This window comes from Erpetoichthys calabaricus, chromosome 3, assembly GCF_900747795.2.
Source record: "Erpetoichthys calabaricus chromosome 3, fErpCal1.3, whole genome shotgun sequence".
Taxonomy (NCBI): Eukaryota; Metazoa; Chordata; class Cladistia; order Polypteriformes; family Polypteridae; genus Erpetoichthys; species Erpetoichthys calabaricus.
Window position 1 is genome coordinate 69,985,671 of NC_041396.2, and position 18,547 is coordinate 70,004,217.

The window sequence follows — 18,547 nt, forward strand, 5'->3', positions numbered from 1 at the left end:
ATCTATTATAAAAAAAAACTTGCAACGAGACATGATCTTTTGAAGGGAGACAGATTAGAAGAGAGACAGTCAGAGAGACACTTCAGAGTGACACTTTCACGTCCTGAGACACCGTCAAGTTATGTCATACTGACATCCTTTGGAAGCAATTCACAGTGTACTTACAAACATTTTCAAACAAGATCACGGTCATCTAACCTTTGAGTTCTTGGCACGCCCTACTTACAACCATTTTCACGATCATCTAACCTCTCAGTTGTTGGCACACCCTACTTACAACCATTTTCAAACAAGAACATGGTCATCTAAGCGCTCAGTTACATTATAAATGCGTATGTAAAAGTCGAAGCTAATCGTCTCTTCTTTATTAAATCTAATGAAGCAAAACTTAGAATGGAACATATGCAAGGTGTCATTGATTACGTACAAAATTCAAATATCATTAGTTCAGACAAATTCAAAATAGGTAAAGCAATAATATTACCATCATTATATCAAGGTAGTCCAAGAGCATTGCAACAGTTATATCATGATGCAATGGCAATATCCCGAACTATCGGTCGGCCAGATTTATTTATTATAATGACGTGCAATCCACAATAGCCAGAAATCCGCAGATTCTTTTGAACAATGCAACCGGCTACATCGGCTCTGGATATTCCCAGTTTCGTAAGTATATTGTTTTATCAGAAAGTCTTATTTTTATTGAATGAACACGAAACAGTGCTCGGTCAAATCAGAGCATACAGTTACACGATTGAATTCAAAAAACGGGGTTTGGCCCACATGCATTTATTGGTTACTTTGCAAAATAATTTATTAACTGCTGATGATGTAGATCGCTTTGTCTGTGCTGAAATTCTAAACAGAGTAACCTATCCTGAATTATGATACAAAGTCATTAAACACATGTCTCATGGACCTCATTTAAAAGATTCAGTATGTTGGGACTCAAAAGAAAAAAAGTGTTTAAAGAAATGTCCAAAAGCATTCATTCAAACAACAGATATGACTAAGGCTGGCTTTCCTGATTATCGCCGAAGAGATAATCGTCACGAACAACACACTTATCATGGAAAGAAAGATGGTAAAATTGGGATGCTCGATAATTCAATGATTGTACTACATAACCCATATTTGCTCAAACGATTTGATTGTCATAATAATTGTCAAATATTGTCTGTTGGTTATGAGTATTAATTACATCTACAAGTAGCCTACAGTAATAAAGAGCACAATAGAGTATGCGTAACTTTATCGAAAGAACAGGCTCAGGACGAAGTATAACGAGTATATTTAGATACTTAGTACATCAGTGCAATGCACAGTCAAAGTCATTCTGTTGAATTATTACCAATTCATTTACCAGATCAGAATATGATTCAATTTAAAGATGGCGAAGAAGCAGAAGCTTTAAGGGTAATGAAAAATAGAAATACAAAATTATTGGCTTATTTTGAACTTAATAAAACAGACGTAAATGCAAAAGCATATACGTATGCGCAAATTCCTCAACATTACACATGGCAGAAACAAAAAAGAGTGTGGCATCCAGGAAAAATGAATTGCAAAAGTTTTGCTAAATTAAATATTGTATCACCAAAAGATATAGAACGATTTCATATAAAATTGTTGTTACGTGAAACGAAAGGAGCAAGTGGGGCTTGTAAACCAACTCAAAGGAGCTCATTATCATGCTCAACAAACGACCAGGGAGCTGAGCATCTTCGGAAGTAAATATCAATTACCTGGATGACTCGTCCTGGAAAAAGATTTTTGGGATGTGGGACAATATTCTAGAGCAAAATAGGCTAACAAAGTATCAAATTTTATGGATTTTAGCAGAAGGAATGGAAATGGAATGAATATTTCAGGCATCACAAATGAGACCTCTTACTGTAAGATGTAATGTTTGTATAAGAAATAAACACTCAATGCTGAAATATTGAATTGTGCTATTTAATAAATAAAAGATGCACAGGTTAGACAGAATCAGAGCCCTTCCATCTGGTTTTATGTCTGTTACCTAAACAGTAGAATTAGGCAAGAAAATGAGCACCAACAAAGTACAAATTACCGTGGATAATATTAGCACTGTTTTCTTTATTTAAACGATATATAGTCTTTTATCATGTAACAATTATGAACTCAGGCTCGTCAAAGGTGTTTTTCTGTGAAAAAAAGATATATATGAATGTAATAATGCATCACATCTCCCATGCAAAAACATGTTTATATATGTTTAACAAAACTGCAACTAAATTACATGCAAAACTATTACACAACAAAACTGAAGTAACAATTTATATTTTGCTTGTATTCTACTCATTAAAGAAACATAGAAAATAATGTTATGGCTTATCTTTGTGTAGCAGGTGCTTCCACTCCTGCCTTAATTCTAAGGAGAATAAAACAAGACTGAAAAAAAACTGCAGTGTGAATACAAAGAGTCCTTTTGATTTACAATTAAAAATGGTTCTTATACAGGCAGCAACCTCGACATTTTGATAGCTGAATAAGTGTCATTAAACCATTTAAACTGAGCTTTTTCCTCACTGTTATTGCCAATATAAAACTTAAATTTGATAAACTATAATGCAGGAAATATAAACCAATTGTATTCATAAGTGGCATTGGAGAGTTTAAATCCGAACATGATGGTCTTTTAGCTAAACAGACAGCAAAATGAGTGTGGCAAACAGAATATAATGCAAAATAACGTTAAAAAACAATCATGTTCCTTCAGGATTCTATCAAACACATCTAGCAAGGCCTTGCTTTGTATTAAAATGTGTTGAAAAAGATTCGTCTGATGGAGCCCTGGAGCATTTCATGAGGACAGCATATGTACTTCAGAGCTAGTGTGTAAAGAAACATGTACTCTGAAAATGACAGTTCCATTACTTCAGGTAAGTTTTGGGATATACCAGATCAATTTATACATGTAATGCAGTAGTGACTAAATGGTAATGTGGTTGCATTATTTGTCATACTATAAATAAATATTACCAGTGTTGATGGCAATTAGAGAACTTTTTATGGTAGGCAGAGTTTTATTTAGTATTACTTTTCTATCAATTATGTACGGATTTTCTTTTGCAGTAACATATACAGCATTCTTATCATTAAAAAAATGTATTTGCCTGTGATTAGCAACAGCACAGACTGCTAATATTGAATTTGAATATTTCTAACCAAATGAATTGATGTGCTATTACATTGCATGATATAAAATCAAAGCATGCAAATTGTTTAATATTACAATATAAATTGAGAATTTAACAATATGGAATTATAATTTTTGTACAGTATAGTTATTTGAAATATTCTAGATATCATTTAACCACCCTACTTTAAGCCACTGAATTGAATAAATAGGAAATAGAGGTTACGGCTCGCACTTTGCCTCAAGGCTTCTTCAGGGACCATAAGCCAAAGTTGCATAAAAATGTGAAAATGTCATCTCCTATTATGGCACTTTAATAGCATAAGTCCGATAGTCACTTCAGCTGTTCACAAGCTGTTAACATCTCTTTTAACATTGTTCCTGCTGAACTTTTAGCTGTTCTGTAGACCGCAGATTTACACATTGGTCTTTAATTACCATCTTCATTACCTTAATTGACAATGAGGTTAATTATCTTATGTAATTTTATGAAGAAAGATTTCGAGGGCCGCTTATTCAAAATGTGATGGAAAAGCAATTACATATAATTGTAAGTAGCACATTTGTAAGTAAAAAAAGTCCAAACGCACAGACCTTTATATGAATGTTGTTACTTCCATTGTTGCTTGGGTCAAAAACTATATTGTTAAGACCTTAATTTCTTTATGGCTTCTACCCCTTAAAGCGGTTATATGCAGTTTGGTAGACAAATATTAATAAATACTGCCAAAATGGCAGCACTTAATCTATAAATATATTAAAGAAATATCACATTTATTTTAAAAAGGTGCGCCTGCATACAGTCAGAATTACAGTTAGGACATAAGCCTCAATCTACAGTATATAGATGACATTGACTGCCACTGAGTCTCATCATAAAGACCTATCAGTTCATTTTCTATGATGCTTCAGTCCATTCATTAAACCAGCTTAATCCATATTTAAAGTTGCAAGGGGTCGAGGCCAGTTCAGATAGCATCTGGTATAAGGCACAAGCTGGACAGGATGGAATTTTTTATAAATGATGCTTTAAAAATATGCTTTCATTTAAACTTGTAAAACTATCAGAGCAGTCCAAAAGCAATTATAAAAAGAGTGTCCTTCCTAAAGTCCACATACCAAAAATAAAAGTGCTTTAAAGTTTGAACAGCCTCTCTCTAAATAAATATTGTGAATATCCACTCACTTGTGGGATATTCATATTCTATTACAGAGTTGTAAGATGATAAGACCTATTCTGGCAACAGTGGACACTAGGCTGATACCAACTAATGGGATACCAATTCATCATGAGCTGCAGACATATAAAACAATAATTGTAATATTTCAATTGCATTATCAACAATAAAACATGAAACATAAAAAAGTGCATTATACAAATTAACACACAGGCTTTTGCAATTCAAATGAGAGTCAAGGCTGACAAAGTGATCTAGCAGGCAACCTTGGCCAAAGATGAATCATCCCTTGAACCTCATCTTTGCAACCTAAAATATTCTAAAAAAGTCATCACACGAAACATTAAGAATTTAATAAATATCAATTTATATCAAGGTGCAATAGCTACAGTCCCAGGATTGGTCTGTATAATATAAATATATTTTTAAACTCATCTATCTGTTGATTTCTAGATCTGCCTTTTCAAATAAAACTACAGAGTCCTGAGTCTTTATGTGCAACTACTGATACATAAGAAAATGAGTATTTGAGCTTTGTAAATCATTCTTGCTTCAATTTTCATTTAAAGTGTATCTGTGGACCTTCTGCTTTAGGTGTCCTACCTTTGTCGTACAGAAAAATACTTGAGGCTCTGTCACATTACACACTTTTTTGAGTGATTTTCTGTCACAGACTTTCTTTACATAAAAGTTACAGAGTCAGAAGCAGTCGTAGCACACTTCCTTCATCTCCCTACATGTAGTCTGACATCCCAAGAGACAGTGGACTTGCAAACAGAAGAGAGGCTCGTCTGTCTGACGCCTTGTGTCCACAATTCTGAGACATCATAGAAAAAATAAAAAATGGCAAGAGATTGTGGCTGAGGTCACTGTACCATACAGCAAATTTCAAGCAGCACATTATTGACTGTAGTATGCAATGATCTTGCAATACTTTAATAATGTGAAAACAAATATTCAGGAAGTCTTCCAACTTGTCATCCCCTGTGATATCTAGTTGTGTGATTTGACAACCACAGGTGCTGAGATCAGCAACTGCTGTTATCAAGTTTGACATCCCCTCGCACTAGAAGTCATGTAATGTGATGCCAGCTTCATACCTTCTTGTAAGCTTCTGTATTAATCTCCCATGCACAACTCGAGAATTGTAGTGAACTTGAGAGTCCCAAAGCACAAAAATCCCAAACAATGACTCAAGAATTTCCATGGGGGATTACTGACAAACCCCAGCTAGAAACCAAAAGCGCAGCAAAGAATCTTTATACATGAAGGATTTAATCTCACAAAATATGCTCTTGAAGAAAAATAAGCTTCATGGAGCACAAAAAAGTAAATGGTATTGCTTGCAACTTTATAGGCAATTCAAAGCAAACTAAGTCTTTATATAAAATCAAAGGTAAAGTCAAAAACAGAACATAGGGTCATAAAAAGCACAGTAATCAACAAAATGAGGTGCAAGGGAATGTGGGTTGCTCTCACATTTATAGGTTTGAGGGCAGGCCCTTGATGGTGACGTGCAGGTGCCCTCGCCTCTTGGGGAACTCTCCATAAAAACATGGTCCATAGGGCAAAATACACAGATAAACACAAACTAAATAACCAACAAATGCAACTTAATCAAAGAAATCACAACAGACATAAAAGCAGCCAGCAGAGGAACCCTGAATGAAAAATAACAGAAATAATCCATTTTTCATCATAGTACTGTTTCTGTCCCTTTTCTCTGAACACATTAATCTGAGGCCTAGCCATGACTCCAGTCTGTCTACACTGGTGTAAGTAGCTTCTTGTGGCTATACAGCTAAACTGGCAAGAACATTACTGAATCAGCTCTCATTGAAATAGCACTATATATTGTATATTCATGACAGTCAACTATTTTCTTTATAAGAGATATTCTGAATTGCAGTGAAAGAAAATAACAAGCAGGGCTATTCAGAGCCAAAAACTGGCAGAGGTGTCCCAATTGCATAAAGTAGTCAGCAAATGGGGTTTTACCTAAAATACTCATGTCTGAAATTGCAGTAACATTCAACTGTAATGTAGCAAGACCCACTTTAATATATAGCTTTAATTGTTTTAGTTGTTACTTATACAATGAATAAATATTGTAGTCATATTAACATGAATTCCTTTAATTCAGTAATTTAACCAGGAGGCTGTTGATTTGCAGCAGCTCCAATATTTGTTTTTTTTGGACATTTGTAATTGCAAACTGAAACCTATACTGTAAATGCTCTGAATTTATTGGTCACTATATACAATATAGCTTTGCATTTTAAATGTTATATGTCCTGTTTACCAAGCTTGGTAATTCCATACTTTTATATGATTTTAGCCCAACAATCCTTAGTATGTCAGAGTTGAAGCTACAAAACATCTCCCTGAATGAACCTGCAGTCAACTTTACCATCTAACAAAACAACAATCCAGAAGATGATTATCTGAAAAAGGCACAACTCCGTCACTCTGTATTAGATGTGCAAATGCAGTCTACAGCAATCCATCATAGCTGTAAAAAATGTATCATTAACTGAAAGGGATATTAGAGGAAAATGTAAAGTTATAAATCTTTGTGCCTCTTCCTCTCGTTGATGTGTCACTGTGATTAATCTCGGAATAAGCATTCTTTGTAGTGTCCAGTTACAGTAAAAGTGAATTGTGAAGAGAAATTCTATGTAATATTGCAGGCAGCTATTTATATTTGTAAAGCTAGTGCCATCCACAATGTGTTCTGAATACTATACAACAGAAAATGTGTGAATCAGCAATGTTAAATTATAATGAAATCATTCAGTAAAACGGAACGTTCACTGGCAGTTATTTTCCTCCTACCATCATCTCAGTCTTACTATTAATGTAATGATCTTTGTGGAAATTATAAATATAATTACTTGCAAGGAAATAACAAAGGCACATAATTATTCTTGTTTCTTTATGTTATAGCTTATTTTTTCTAAAATCCTCGATAACGACACACTATAGGATTTGTTCAGTTACAAAACAAATCCCATTTATCTAAACATTTCCACATATGGCATTGATCTTTCATATTGCATATGTTTTTGGAAAGCACTGCAACACAGAGTATAAAGATTAGCAACAGAAAAAAAATGGACTATCTGAGACTGTATTTGACAAGAATTCTAAACACAAAGCAGTTTGTTCTAATTGCTTTAATGTTCTTGGTATGTAGGGTTAATCAGGGATTAAAACATATGCTTTTGATCTGCTTCTAAATTCTAAAATAGCCAAATGCAATTAATGCATTTACCCTACATAAGAAAACTAATAACTCGAGTATCTTATTTATGTTTCTGCAAATATAGTGGGAAAGGCTTTCTATAATGTTTTCAGCCCAATTATAGTTACATTAAAAACATGCAATTCTGAAGATTATATGAATAACAAAACACAGCAACAACAAATTATTGCATCTGCCGAAAAAAAAAGGAAGGAATTTCTTTAGACCAGAAACAGCTTCTGAATAGTATTTTTTCTTTTGGGAAAATGATACTATTATGTTTCTTGATCCAAATAAGGAAAAAAAAACAAAGTTTACATCATCAAGAAAATAAACAAATAAATCATCACTGAACACTTTTTGAGTAATCATGTAATTATATACAGTTTCCATTATCCTCCTTGAAAATATTGTCATTTGAAAAAAACAGCAAGGTACTGATGAAAGCATCCAATAAACTTGTAATGATTTAACATTAGTAGTTTTCTATTTTAGTTAGAAATGCATTTTAAACCTGGAATTTTTACCCATATGTCCCTTGTCGCAGTGATCTTTTAATCTTTCTTCACCATCTCCTTCTTCTAGCCATCACACAAGGCCTTCTTTGATAAAATGTGTATGACCCACAATGTAAAGTTTACATTACAGTAATCTCTCCTCGATCGCGGGGGTTGCATTCCAGAAACCCCCGCGAAAGGTGAAAATCTGCGAAGTTATGTTTATATGGTTATTTTTATATTGTCATGCTTGGGTCACAGATTTGCACAGAAACACAGGAGGTTGTAGAGAGACAGGAACTTTATTCAAACACTGCAAACAAACATTTGTCTCTTTTTCAAAAGTTTAAACTGTGCTCCATAACAAGACAGAGATGACAGTTCCGTCTCACAATTAAAAGAATGCAAACATATCTTCCTCTTCAAAGGAGTGCGCGTCAGGAGCAGAGAATGTCAGAGAGAGAGAGATAAAAGCAAACAATCAGAAATCAATAGGGCTGTTTGGGCTTTTAAGTATGCGAAGCACCGCCGGACAACGCAGCTGCTAGGAAGGGAGCAATGTAAAGGTAGTCTTTCAACATTTTTTTAGAGGAGCGTCCGTATCGTCTAGTGGTGTGAACAGCCCCCCTGCTCACACCCCCTCCGTCAGGAGCAGAGAATGTCAGAGAGAGTGAGAGAGACAGAGAAAAACAAACAATTAAAAATCAATACGTGCCGTTCGAGCTTTTAAGTATGCGAAGCACCATGCAGGAAGCACATCGCTTGACAAACCAGCTGCGAAGAAAGGGAGCAACGTGAAGATAATCTTTCAGCATTTTTAGATGAGCGTCCGTATTGTCTAGGGGTGTGAACAGCCCCCCTGCTCACACCCCCTCCGTCAGGAGCAGAGAATGTCAGAGCAAGAGAGAGAGAGAGAAAGGCAAACAATCAAAAATCAATATGTGCTGTTTGATCTTTTCAGTATGCAAAGCACAGTGCAGGAAGCATATCGCTTGACAAAGCAGCCACAAGCCCAGCAAGGAAGAGAGCAATGTGAAGGTAATCTTTCAGTGTTTTTTGAGGAGCGGCCGTATCTTCTAGGGGTGTGAACAGCCCCCGTGCTCACAATATATTTGAGGAGTTTTATTTAATAGGTAATACGCGCTCTGGTTGGGTAGCTTCTCAGCCATCTGCCAATAGTGTCCCTTGTATGAAATCAACTGGGCAAACCAACTGAGGAAGCATGTACCAGAAATTAAAAGACCCATTGTCCTCAGAAATCCGCGAACCAGCAAAAAATCCGCGATATATATTTAAATATGCTTACATATAAAATCCGCGATAGAGTGAAGCCGCGAAAGTCGAAGCACGATATAGCAAGGGATTACTGTACTCTTAACTAATGGTCAGTATTTGTGTAGTGCTTATGCTTTATGTATGTGTATGTTGCATAATGGCCCTAAATTGGATTTATGCACTGTCCAAGGCTGATTCCTGCCTTGAACCCAAATCTTCCAGGGGATGCTCTGACCCACATACCTTGAATTTTAGAAAAGTATGAAAAGTTTAGTTTGCATGGTATGGTATGTAGGGAAGTTTAGCTAGCAGGAGTTTGCCAGGGTCAGGAACACCACCAAGATGATTCATTGTTAAGTTAAAATTCACAGGAAAGAGATCAACACAGGCAACAGCAGAAACCTCCATGCTGATCTGGTAATAGTAGGGGGTGTCACAGGGGTACCAACGTGAGAAAATGGTGCACTGGCCTGGGACTACATGAGACCAAATGCATTAAAATGCTAGAAAGAAAGTAAAACAGCAAGGATTTGGCATGTCTTAACCTCTGCTTGTAGGGAAATAGATGCTTGGGTGGTGAAGGTCATGGAACAACTGGCAAAAAGTCACTAGACCTTCTGTGTGGTAGATTAAGAGCCAAAAAAGACTGGACCAGGAAGTGAATAGTTTATGCTTCTAAGTAAATGACCAGCTGGCCCATGGGTAATCTAGCACCTTGGGTATAGGGTTATGAAAGGTGGGAGATGCTGAAGGAAGTTTAGGCCCCTTGTTTTAACTGAACTGAACTTTGAACTTTATTGCTAAGCAACACAGTTGCTTGGAAATTCCTTTGGCGTTGCATTCATACACCTAACAAGGTTTACAGAATTAAAAACAACACAATATACAATAAATGACACCACAACAACATTATAAACAGTAAACACAGATCTATAAAAACAATACATTAAAGTAGAATTGCACTCCCACCCAGTAATATATTAGGTAAGCCCTTGTAAAGAGAGGACAAAACAACATCAAAGAGTTGGGACACCACCCTGGTGACCCCGTATAACTGAAAAGTTGTTAGCACAAAAATACACACAACGAGTTGCGGATGGGTCTTTTCAGACCAGAGCTCAAAATAGAACTGATTCAAAATGGCTGAGTGTTCGGTCATATGGGTTCCAGGCAGGAAGGGAGCAGTTCCAGAAGGGCAGACAATGGAAGCGATCTCAGTGGTGGAATGGACGTCAATCTTCCATTCCGCAACGGGGGGGAAGAGAGAAGGCATTAGAACACAATGCCGCCCCCTGGTTCACCTAGTAATTACAATCACCAAAGCCCTTAAGCTGCCTCCTATATATCCTATAGATTAAAGTGGGACTGCACGAAATGTAAGTTTTGACTAGGCCAAACTAGCTTATCCTGTAGAGGAAAGTGTGACTGCAGTCCAAACTAGTTTAGACTAGTACAATTCAGTTTGTCCTGGGAGCTCAGCATTGAATTCAGGATGATTTAGTTCAGAGTAGGCAAAACTGATTCATCCTATCATGCTTCGGATAAACTGGCTTGGCCTAGTCTAAACTAGTTTGCCCTAAAATCGGGTTTGGCCAGTAACATATACAACTTATTTGTTTTCTACATTCACTTTTCATTGGGTAACCTCTCTACGAGTAAAAATATCCTCTGCTCTAAATGTCTGCCTTTTTAGTGGAGTTTTGGCTGTTTTACATGGACAACAGCACAACTTTTTAAATTTTGGCATCAGATTCCAAATAAGGTTAAGAAAACATATTTGATTGTTTAACCAAAAAACTCGACACTTAAAATAAATCAAGGGAAAGTTGGCCTTTTAATAAACTGAATCTGAAAATGATCAACTATAAGATTCAAATTGAGGTCCAGCTTGTTACATAGTTTACTGCTCCTTCTGTGGCCTCAGTCAGAGGTTTACATAATGAACTGTTTATCTTATAGAGTCACAATAATGCAGTAATAAATCCTTGCTTACACAAGCACAGCCCCATAACAAATTGGAAATTAGGGAAAATTACTTCATTGGCAAATAAATGATTTGTATACTTCTAGTCCTTGAAGCTGTGAGCGAATCTGTCCGCAATTAGGTCATCCACAAAATTCTTGCATATATTGCAAAAAAATCTCATCTTATAATGCATGGTGGGACCCGAGTATAATGAATCTGTTTTACCAATGACTCACAAAGCTGTGTGCCTTGTCAACTGTAGCAGAAATTGGAAACTTTAGCACTGGTTGATTTGGTGACTTTCCAAATAAAAAATATTCATGACCTTGGTCAATTCTTTGATATCTGGTGGTAGAGTGAACATTAGAAAACTTTTGACGAGAATAAATCAAATAAAGCTTACCAATGCTATCCACTTAATTCCTTCAAAATAACATCAGATCGAGTTTTAAAAGTCCTTAAAGAGCTACTCTCTACCACACCACTGCTTATGAGAAGGACTTAGGAGTCACAGTGGACTTCCACATGGTGCACAGAAGCTATTAAAAATTGTCATGCATATGAGTCTATGGATCATTCTCTGGACTCATCTGAGGATTGTACTACCACCCCGGGTTGAGAGGGGTCAGTGGCGCTAACTGTTGTGTTCCTTCCAATTCCAACAAATTAGGTTAACTCAATATGTACTTTTACTCAATAATGGATGTGAGATACCAACACTTCCTTTTTCCCACAAGGCAAAGCACACAATTATGTAAATTGGGGTATTAACATTGCTATTTAACAAAGGCAAGATACATAACATACTCCTCCAAGCTTAAAAGAAATGTGCACATTTTGTTTAGCACAAGAATAATAAATTCAAGCTAACACTTTTTTTTGTTAAGTGAGAGGGTAAGTTACTGTCCCATTCTTGAGGGTGAGTCATATAAATCTAGACGTTTAAGAGGTTGTCTATGTCTATGTTCATTGTGAGCATCTGATGAAAGTGAAATAGTTTAGGGAGATTTCGTAGATTTTCTAGCTGACTCCTCCTCATTCACAGGTGGGGATGATGGAGTTTTGGATACCTCCATAGGACGTACTTCTTCCACGGTAACAGGACTGCGATTTTCAGTACTGTCAGAATTCAATTCAGGACAATCCCCATCTGGTGGCTCAGCGGATGCTGATGATGCCTGCAACAGTTGATACACATGTCTTCGCCAAACAGTACCATCAGCAGTGGGGTCATTGTAAAAAACAGATCCACTCTCACAGATTACGGTGGCAGGAACCCATTTGGATTTGTTGTTAAAAACTCAGGCCAATACAGTGTCATCAGGATGAAACACTCTGTCTTTTGCTTTCTCGTCTCAATGTTCAACTTATTTTTGTTGATGATGACATACTACTTGTTTTGTTTCTGGTGGCTTTAGCAAATCAAAAATTGTATGAAGTTGTCTTTTCATCATTAGGATGGCAAGTGAAGCTTTAGTTGTGCTGTGCTCAGATCTGGTAAGACAGTAAGAACTAGTTCAAATGTGTATGAAGAGAGCCTTCAGTGAATGCTTCATTGTCTGAATGAACCTTTCTGCTAACCCATTTGTGGAAGGAAGGTGTGGTGCAGAGCAAATGTGAAGAACTCCATTGACTTGTAGAAAAGTGACAAATTCCTGTGACACAAACTGAGGACCGTTATCACTCACAAGTTGCTGTGGGAAGCCATAATGACAGAAGAATTCCTCCAGTTTTTCAATTGTTTTAACAGCACTTTTTACTGTCATGTCTATAATTTCTCTCTGTCGCTTTCTTGTATACTCTCACGATGTGACCTTTTTTCCACAATTCCTGCAGTCTTGGTCTTTAAACCTGCAATCTGAAGCTAAATGACCTTGTATTCCACATCGATAGCCAGGCCCTGTACCAGAATTCTTGCTGTTTATATTTAATTTATGAATTTGCTCTGTTATGCTTAACTGCTGAGCCTCTTTAGCTGCTATTTCCATTGACACACTTATTTCAATTGCCTTTGCAAAGGTTAGGCCACTTTTTGTCAGAGGCCATTTTTGTATTGCTTCACTTTTTAGTCCACATACCAGCCTATCACAGATTGTGTCATTGAGCACCTCGTTGAATTCACAATGTTCAGATAATTTCCTTAGTGCTGCCACAAACATCGTCACTGATTCCCCTTCCTCTTGATTTCTCTTGTGGAATCTAAACCGTTCAGCAATTACTAATGGCTTTGGTGATAAATGCAAAGGCCTGACATTTAATGATTTCACATAAATGTATTGTTTATGAAATAGATGCACAGTGTAAAAGTGGAATCTGTATGATATTGTTTGCTTGCTTTAATTGCAAAATAATCATTTTTAGTTTAAACCTGAAATTTAACGGTTGAAGAATTGGAATTGGAAATTCACTAATCAAATCACATGCTTGACTTTGCTATATACAAAATATCTCTGTCACAGATTTGAGCAAAGCATTGTGCTTGCCACCAAAGCATTATATACAATGGAGGTTGCAAATATTTGATAAATTCAAATAGTAAATATTTTCATAAAACAATTCATCAATTAAAGTGCTTGTTTTCAGTACTTACAGTCTTTTCTGACTTTCCTGGCTGACTTGGTGCCTATCCTGCTCTTCTGAAGCAACCTCTTGAGACAGTAGTATAGACATAGTGTACCTGAGTGTTGAAATGATTTCAAGAGAAAACCCTGCATATAGCTCCATGCTCACAGATTACCATGGATTTATTTTCTCTAAAGGAATGGCCTTTCATGCATTCTAGATACTTCAAATCTGTGTTAATTTGTAAATGGTGGTAATGTTCTGAACATTTTGGCTCTAATTACTTCAATTGTCTTTTGTGTAATGTTGTCTTGTTCTCTCACTGCACTTATATTATAGTTTATCAAAAATGAAGGACAGTGGTGCCCTAAATTTGGCAAAAAATAAAAAAGGCTTTGAGCTGTCAATTGCATTTTTGATTTCTTCATATTTTCCACTTGAAACCAAATATTCCTTGCTGGATATCCCATGATATTTCATCATATGCAGAATACTTCCGCAACAAGATTTTTTTTCCTACCACCTTAATGACATGTGGCCTGTTTCATTTTTATTATTTTGCAGGTCACCCTTCACATTCACAAGGGTTAGGGATGGAAGGACCATGTGATTGTGAAAATTTACAAATAATAATTTGGGGGAGTTTCATAGCTGGATGGTTTTTTTTTCAATTTAATTACTTTTTTTTTTTTTTTTTACTTACCCCTCTGGTTAACCAGCGTTGACATGCACATACTTTAATGAGTGGAAAGTTACATGGCATCAACTCGGGGTTGGTTGCATGGATAAAAAGGAGAGGGTCAGATAAGAATGTCAAGTCAAGTTGGGGAGCATGCACTGGTACAGTGCGTTGCCGCACCCACTACACAACAAAAATACTCAGGATCCCGGTTGGCAACGCCTCTTGCCTCTGGTCCAGTCCCAACCTCCGGAAATGACCCTCTATCTGCCACAGCCAGGTGTTACGTGGGTGACCCCTTAGCCTGATCCAGCCACTCGGGTCCCTAACAATGAGGATCTTATGAGCTGGATCACCCTTAGGGAAACACGCCACATGGACGTAGTACCGTAACTTTCACTCCCTCACAATTCAGGTAATGTGCCTCATTCAGGACTCCATGAGCAACTACTAATTCGACACAAAGTCAAACCAATGGTACCTAAAGAATTTCCGGAGAGACACAGTACAAAAGGAGTCCAGTCTTCATCTCAGGTCACTGGATAGCGTCCATGTCTCGCAACCATATAGCAAGACAGAAAGCATCAGGACTCTAAAGACTTGGACCTTTGTCCTTTTGCATAGATATTGGGTGTGCCACACACCCCTTTCCAGTAATCTCTTGACCCCCCCCATGCTCTCCCAATCCATCTACTGAGTTCACAGGAAGAGTCACCAGAGACATGAATGTCACTGCCAAGGTAAGTAAATCTCTCAACAAGGGTCAACATTCTTTCCGCAGACAGACACACTGGACCCCACAACCTTGCCCAACACCTAGTCCATACAAGCATTGAACAGAGTAGGAGCAAGAAAACACCCCAGACGAATCCCAGAATCAACTGGGAAAAACACAGAGGTTCTGCCTCCACTCTGCGCAGCACTCATAATACCAGTGTATAGGCCGGCCATGATATCCAGTAACCTCAAGGGAATCCCGCGAACCCTTAGGATGTCCCACAGGGAGTCGAACGCTTTACGAAAAACAACAAAAGCTGCAAAGAAACTCCGCCAACATTCTCATTTGCGCTCCATGAGAACCCTCAGTGCCAGGATGCGGTTGATAGTAGACTTCTTAGGCATAAAACCAAACTGTTCTGGTCGCTGATAGGTGAGCAAGTAATCACGGATCCTATTGAGGATGACCCTAGCAAGGACATTACCCGGCACAGAGAGCAGTGTTATCCCCCTGTAGTTGCCGCAATCCAGGCGATCACCCTTCCCTTTCCAGATAGGGACGACAAGTCCCGTTTTCCAGTCAGTTGGGATGATGCCAGTCTCCCAAATGGAAGCAAAGATTGCTTGCAATGCCAGGAGGACAGCCTTACCACCAGCCTGGAGAAGTTCACCCCGGATACCACAGATCCCTTCAGCCCTTCCTCCCCTCAGCTGGTTCACCACCTGTGCAATCTCAGTGAGATTGGGTAGTTCACAGCTAATTGGAGGATCAGCCTCAAGAACCGTGGACCCAGAGATATCCAACATCCTAGCTGGAGGATCAGCTTTGAACAGCTGCTCACAGTAGCCAGCCCAGTGACAACTGCAGTGTCATCCATAAGGACCGTTCCATCAGCCGCCCTGACTGCGACTCACTGAGGAACAGATTCGGATGTGCGTAATGCTTTGATTCCTCTGTAACCAGGACGTGGGTCGCTAGACCACAGATGATGTGTCACTTGCTTACAGATTCCTCTAACAAATGCCTCTTTATCTGCCCTCAAAGCCGTCCTTCTCAGTTCCCGGTACAGACCAGAGCTGCCATTGAGCCGTACGCTGCGACTCCTCTCAATGATATCCAGGGTGCCCTGCCAGATGAAACACCTCCTTCTGGGAACACCAGTAACACCAACAAAACCCTCAGCAACCTTCAAGGGCTTGTCATGGAAGGTATCCCACATCACATTAGGATCAGCAGTCGCACCCAAATCTGCAAGTTCCTCACACAAACTGCGTGCAAACTCATTAGAAACAGCCTGGTCTTGGAGTCTGGCCAAAGCCAGACTAATTTCCCTATTAGGTGGTAACCTACTAGACCTAAGGTGAATTCTAAGAGTAGCAACAACAAGTCTGTGGTCAGAATTCACAAACTGGGCACTTCTGTAGAACCTGCAGTTTTGCAAGAGCCTCCAGCGTCTGCCCACGAGGATGTGATCGATCTCCTTCCCTGCACCACCAGTATTGGAGCACCAAGTCCAACGATGCGGTTCTGGGTGCTGGAACCAAGATCCAGCGATTTGCAGCCCCTGACCTTTTGCAAAGTCAAGGAACATGGAGCCACTTTCACCACGGTCACCAGACCCATGGGGACCGAGACAATCCTCCTGCATTGAAGTCACCCATGACCAGAGGAATGTCACCTCGTGGGCACCCATCAACCACCGAGCGAAGCTGCGAATAAACTGTCTCCCTTGCTGAGACGTCACTCACCGTGGTCAGAGCATACACCGAGACAACAGACAAGGCACCCAGGGAATGCCGTAATCTGAGTTTCATAATACGCTCATTGAAAGGAGTGACATTGGACACCATCGGAAGAAGCCAATCCGCTACAGCAACAGCTACTCCCCGAGTATGACAGCCATTAGAGTGATCAGACCAATAAAAGGTGTATCCACCCACAGAGATCTGGCCAGTCCCCAGTCTGCGCACCTCGGAGAGTGCCGCCACTGAAATGCGGAGTTTACGCAGCTCCTCCGACAGCAGAGGAAGATGATCATCTTGCCGGAGAGACAAGACGTTCCATGCGCCACCTCAAATTGGGACCCGAGTGCTACCTTGCAGTGGGTGATGCCTCAGCACCACACCAGTCCCGATCCCCAACAGACCTGACCCCATTGGCTCTCCAACAGTTTCGACTCTTTCGAGGATGGGGCTCCTGAGGGCTTTCCCCATCCCTTTCATGATGCGAGAACAGAGCTACTCCCGCGGAGAGCAAAAAGGAGTCTTTTCTGTCGTCTCGGAGCTGTGTGAGGATTTTTTTACAGTGTCTGGAGTGTTGATCCTGCCACCAACCCCCATGATTTCCCTGCAAGTTGGAGGACTACTTCCAGGGCTGGATGCAGTTTAACGTCATACCCAGGACTCAGGACAAATAAGAATGGAGAAAAAGAAATTGGGAGGCAGGCGAGAAGTAAGCGAGTAAGCAAGTTAGTGTGAGCTTGAGAACAAAAGGGTGGCTAGAGGTGTATGTGGGTTTCTGATAGAGGAGGCAGACGGCTGACTGTGAACCAGGAGAGGAGATTTCCAGATTTGCAGAATAACTAAGGAAGCTAGTGCAGATCTCAGTTATTTTTTTTTTGTGCCAAAAATAATTTAATATTAATGACATAGAATGCACTTTTACTAACAACAATTAAATAACACTAATGTTATATTATATATATATATATATATATATATATATATATATATATATGTATATATATATATATATATAGATATATATAATATGATTTAATGAGACATAAATAATTTTAATATTGTTTACATATTTTTGGCTTATATGACTTCTGAGTTTCTGTGATCTTTTGGCAAGCCCTAAAAATATAAAATGTTCATGAGCAACTCACAACTGAAACTGGAAATATCAAATTTGCAAATCTGGAGGGACCGAACGTAATTTTATTGCTATAGTTCTCTTTTAATTTTATTGTAATGACTTTGTTTCCTTACCAACAAACGAAAGTGATATATTGCTGTATCAGAAAGAAGCATGCCGTAGCATTTGGTGTAATGCAGACATTATTTTTGTTTCTTACTTTTATGTAGATACTGCAAGAAAATTTCACCTATTGCTACATAGTGTTAAGCTGTGTATGGGGAAATGCAATTAATTGTTCTAATAAATTTTAGACTGACAGAAAGACAATGAAACCCTCCTTAACACCACACTGACAGCATATCTGTAGAAAGCTGTGAATCATATATTGTCTTTAAAGCAT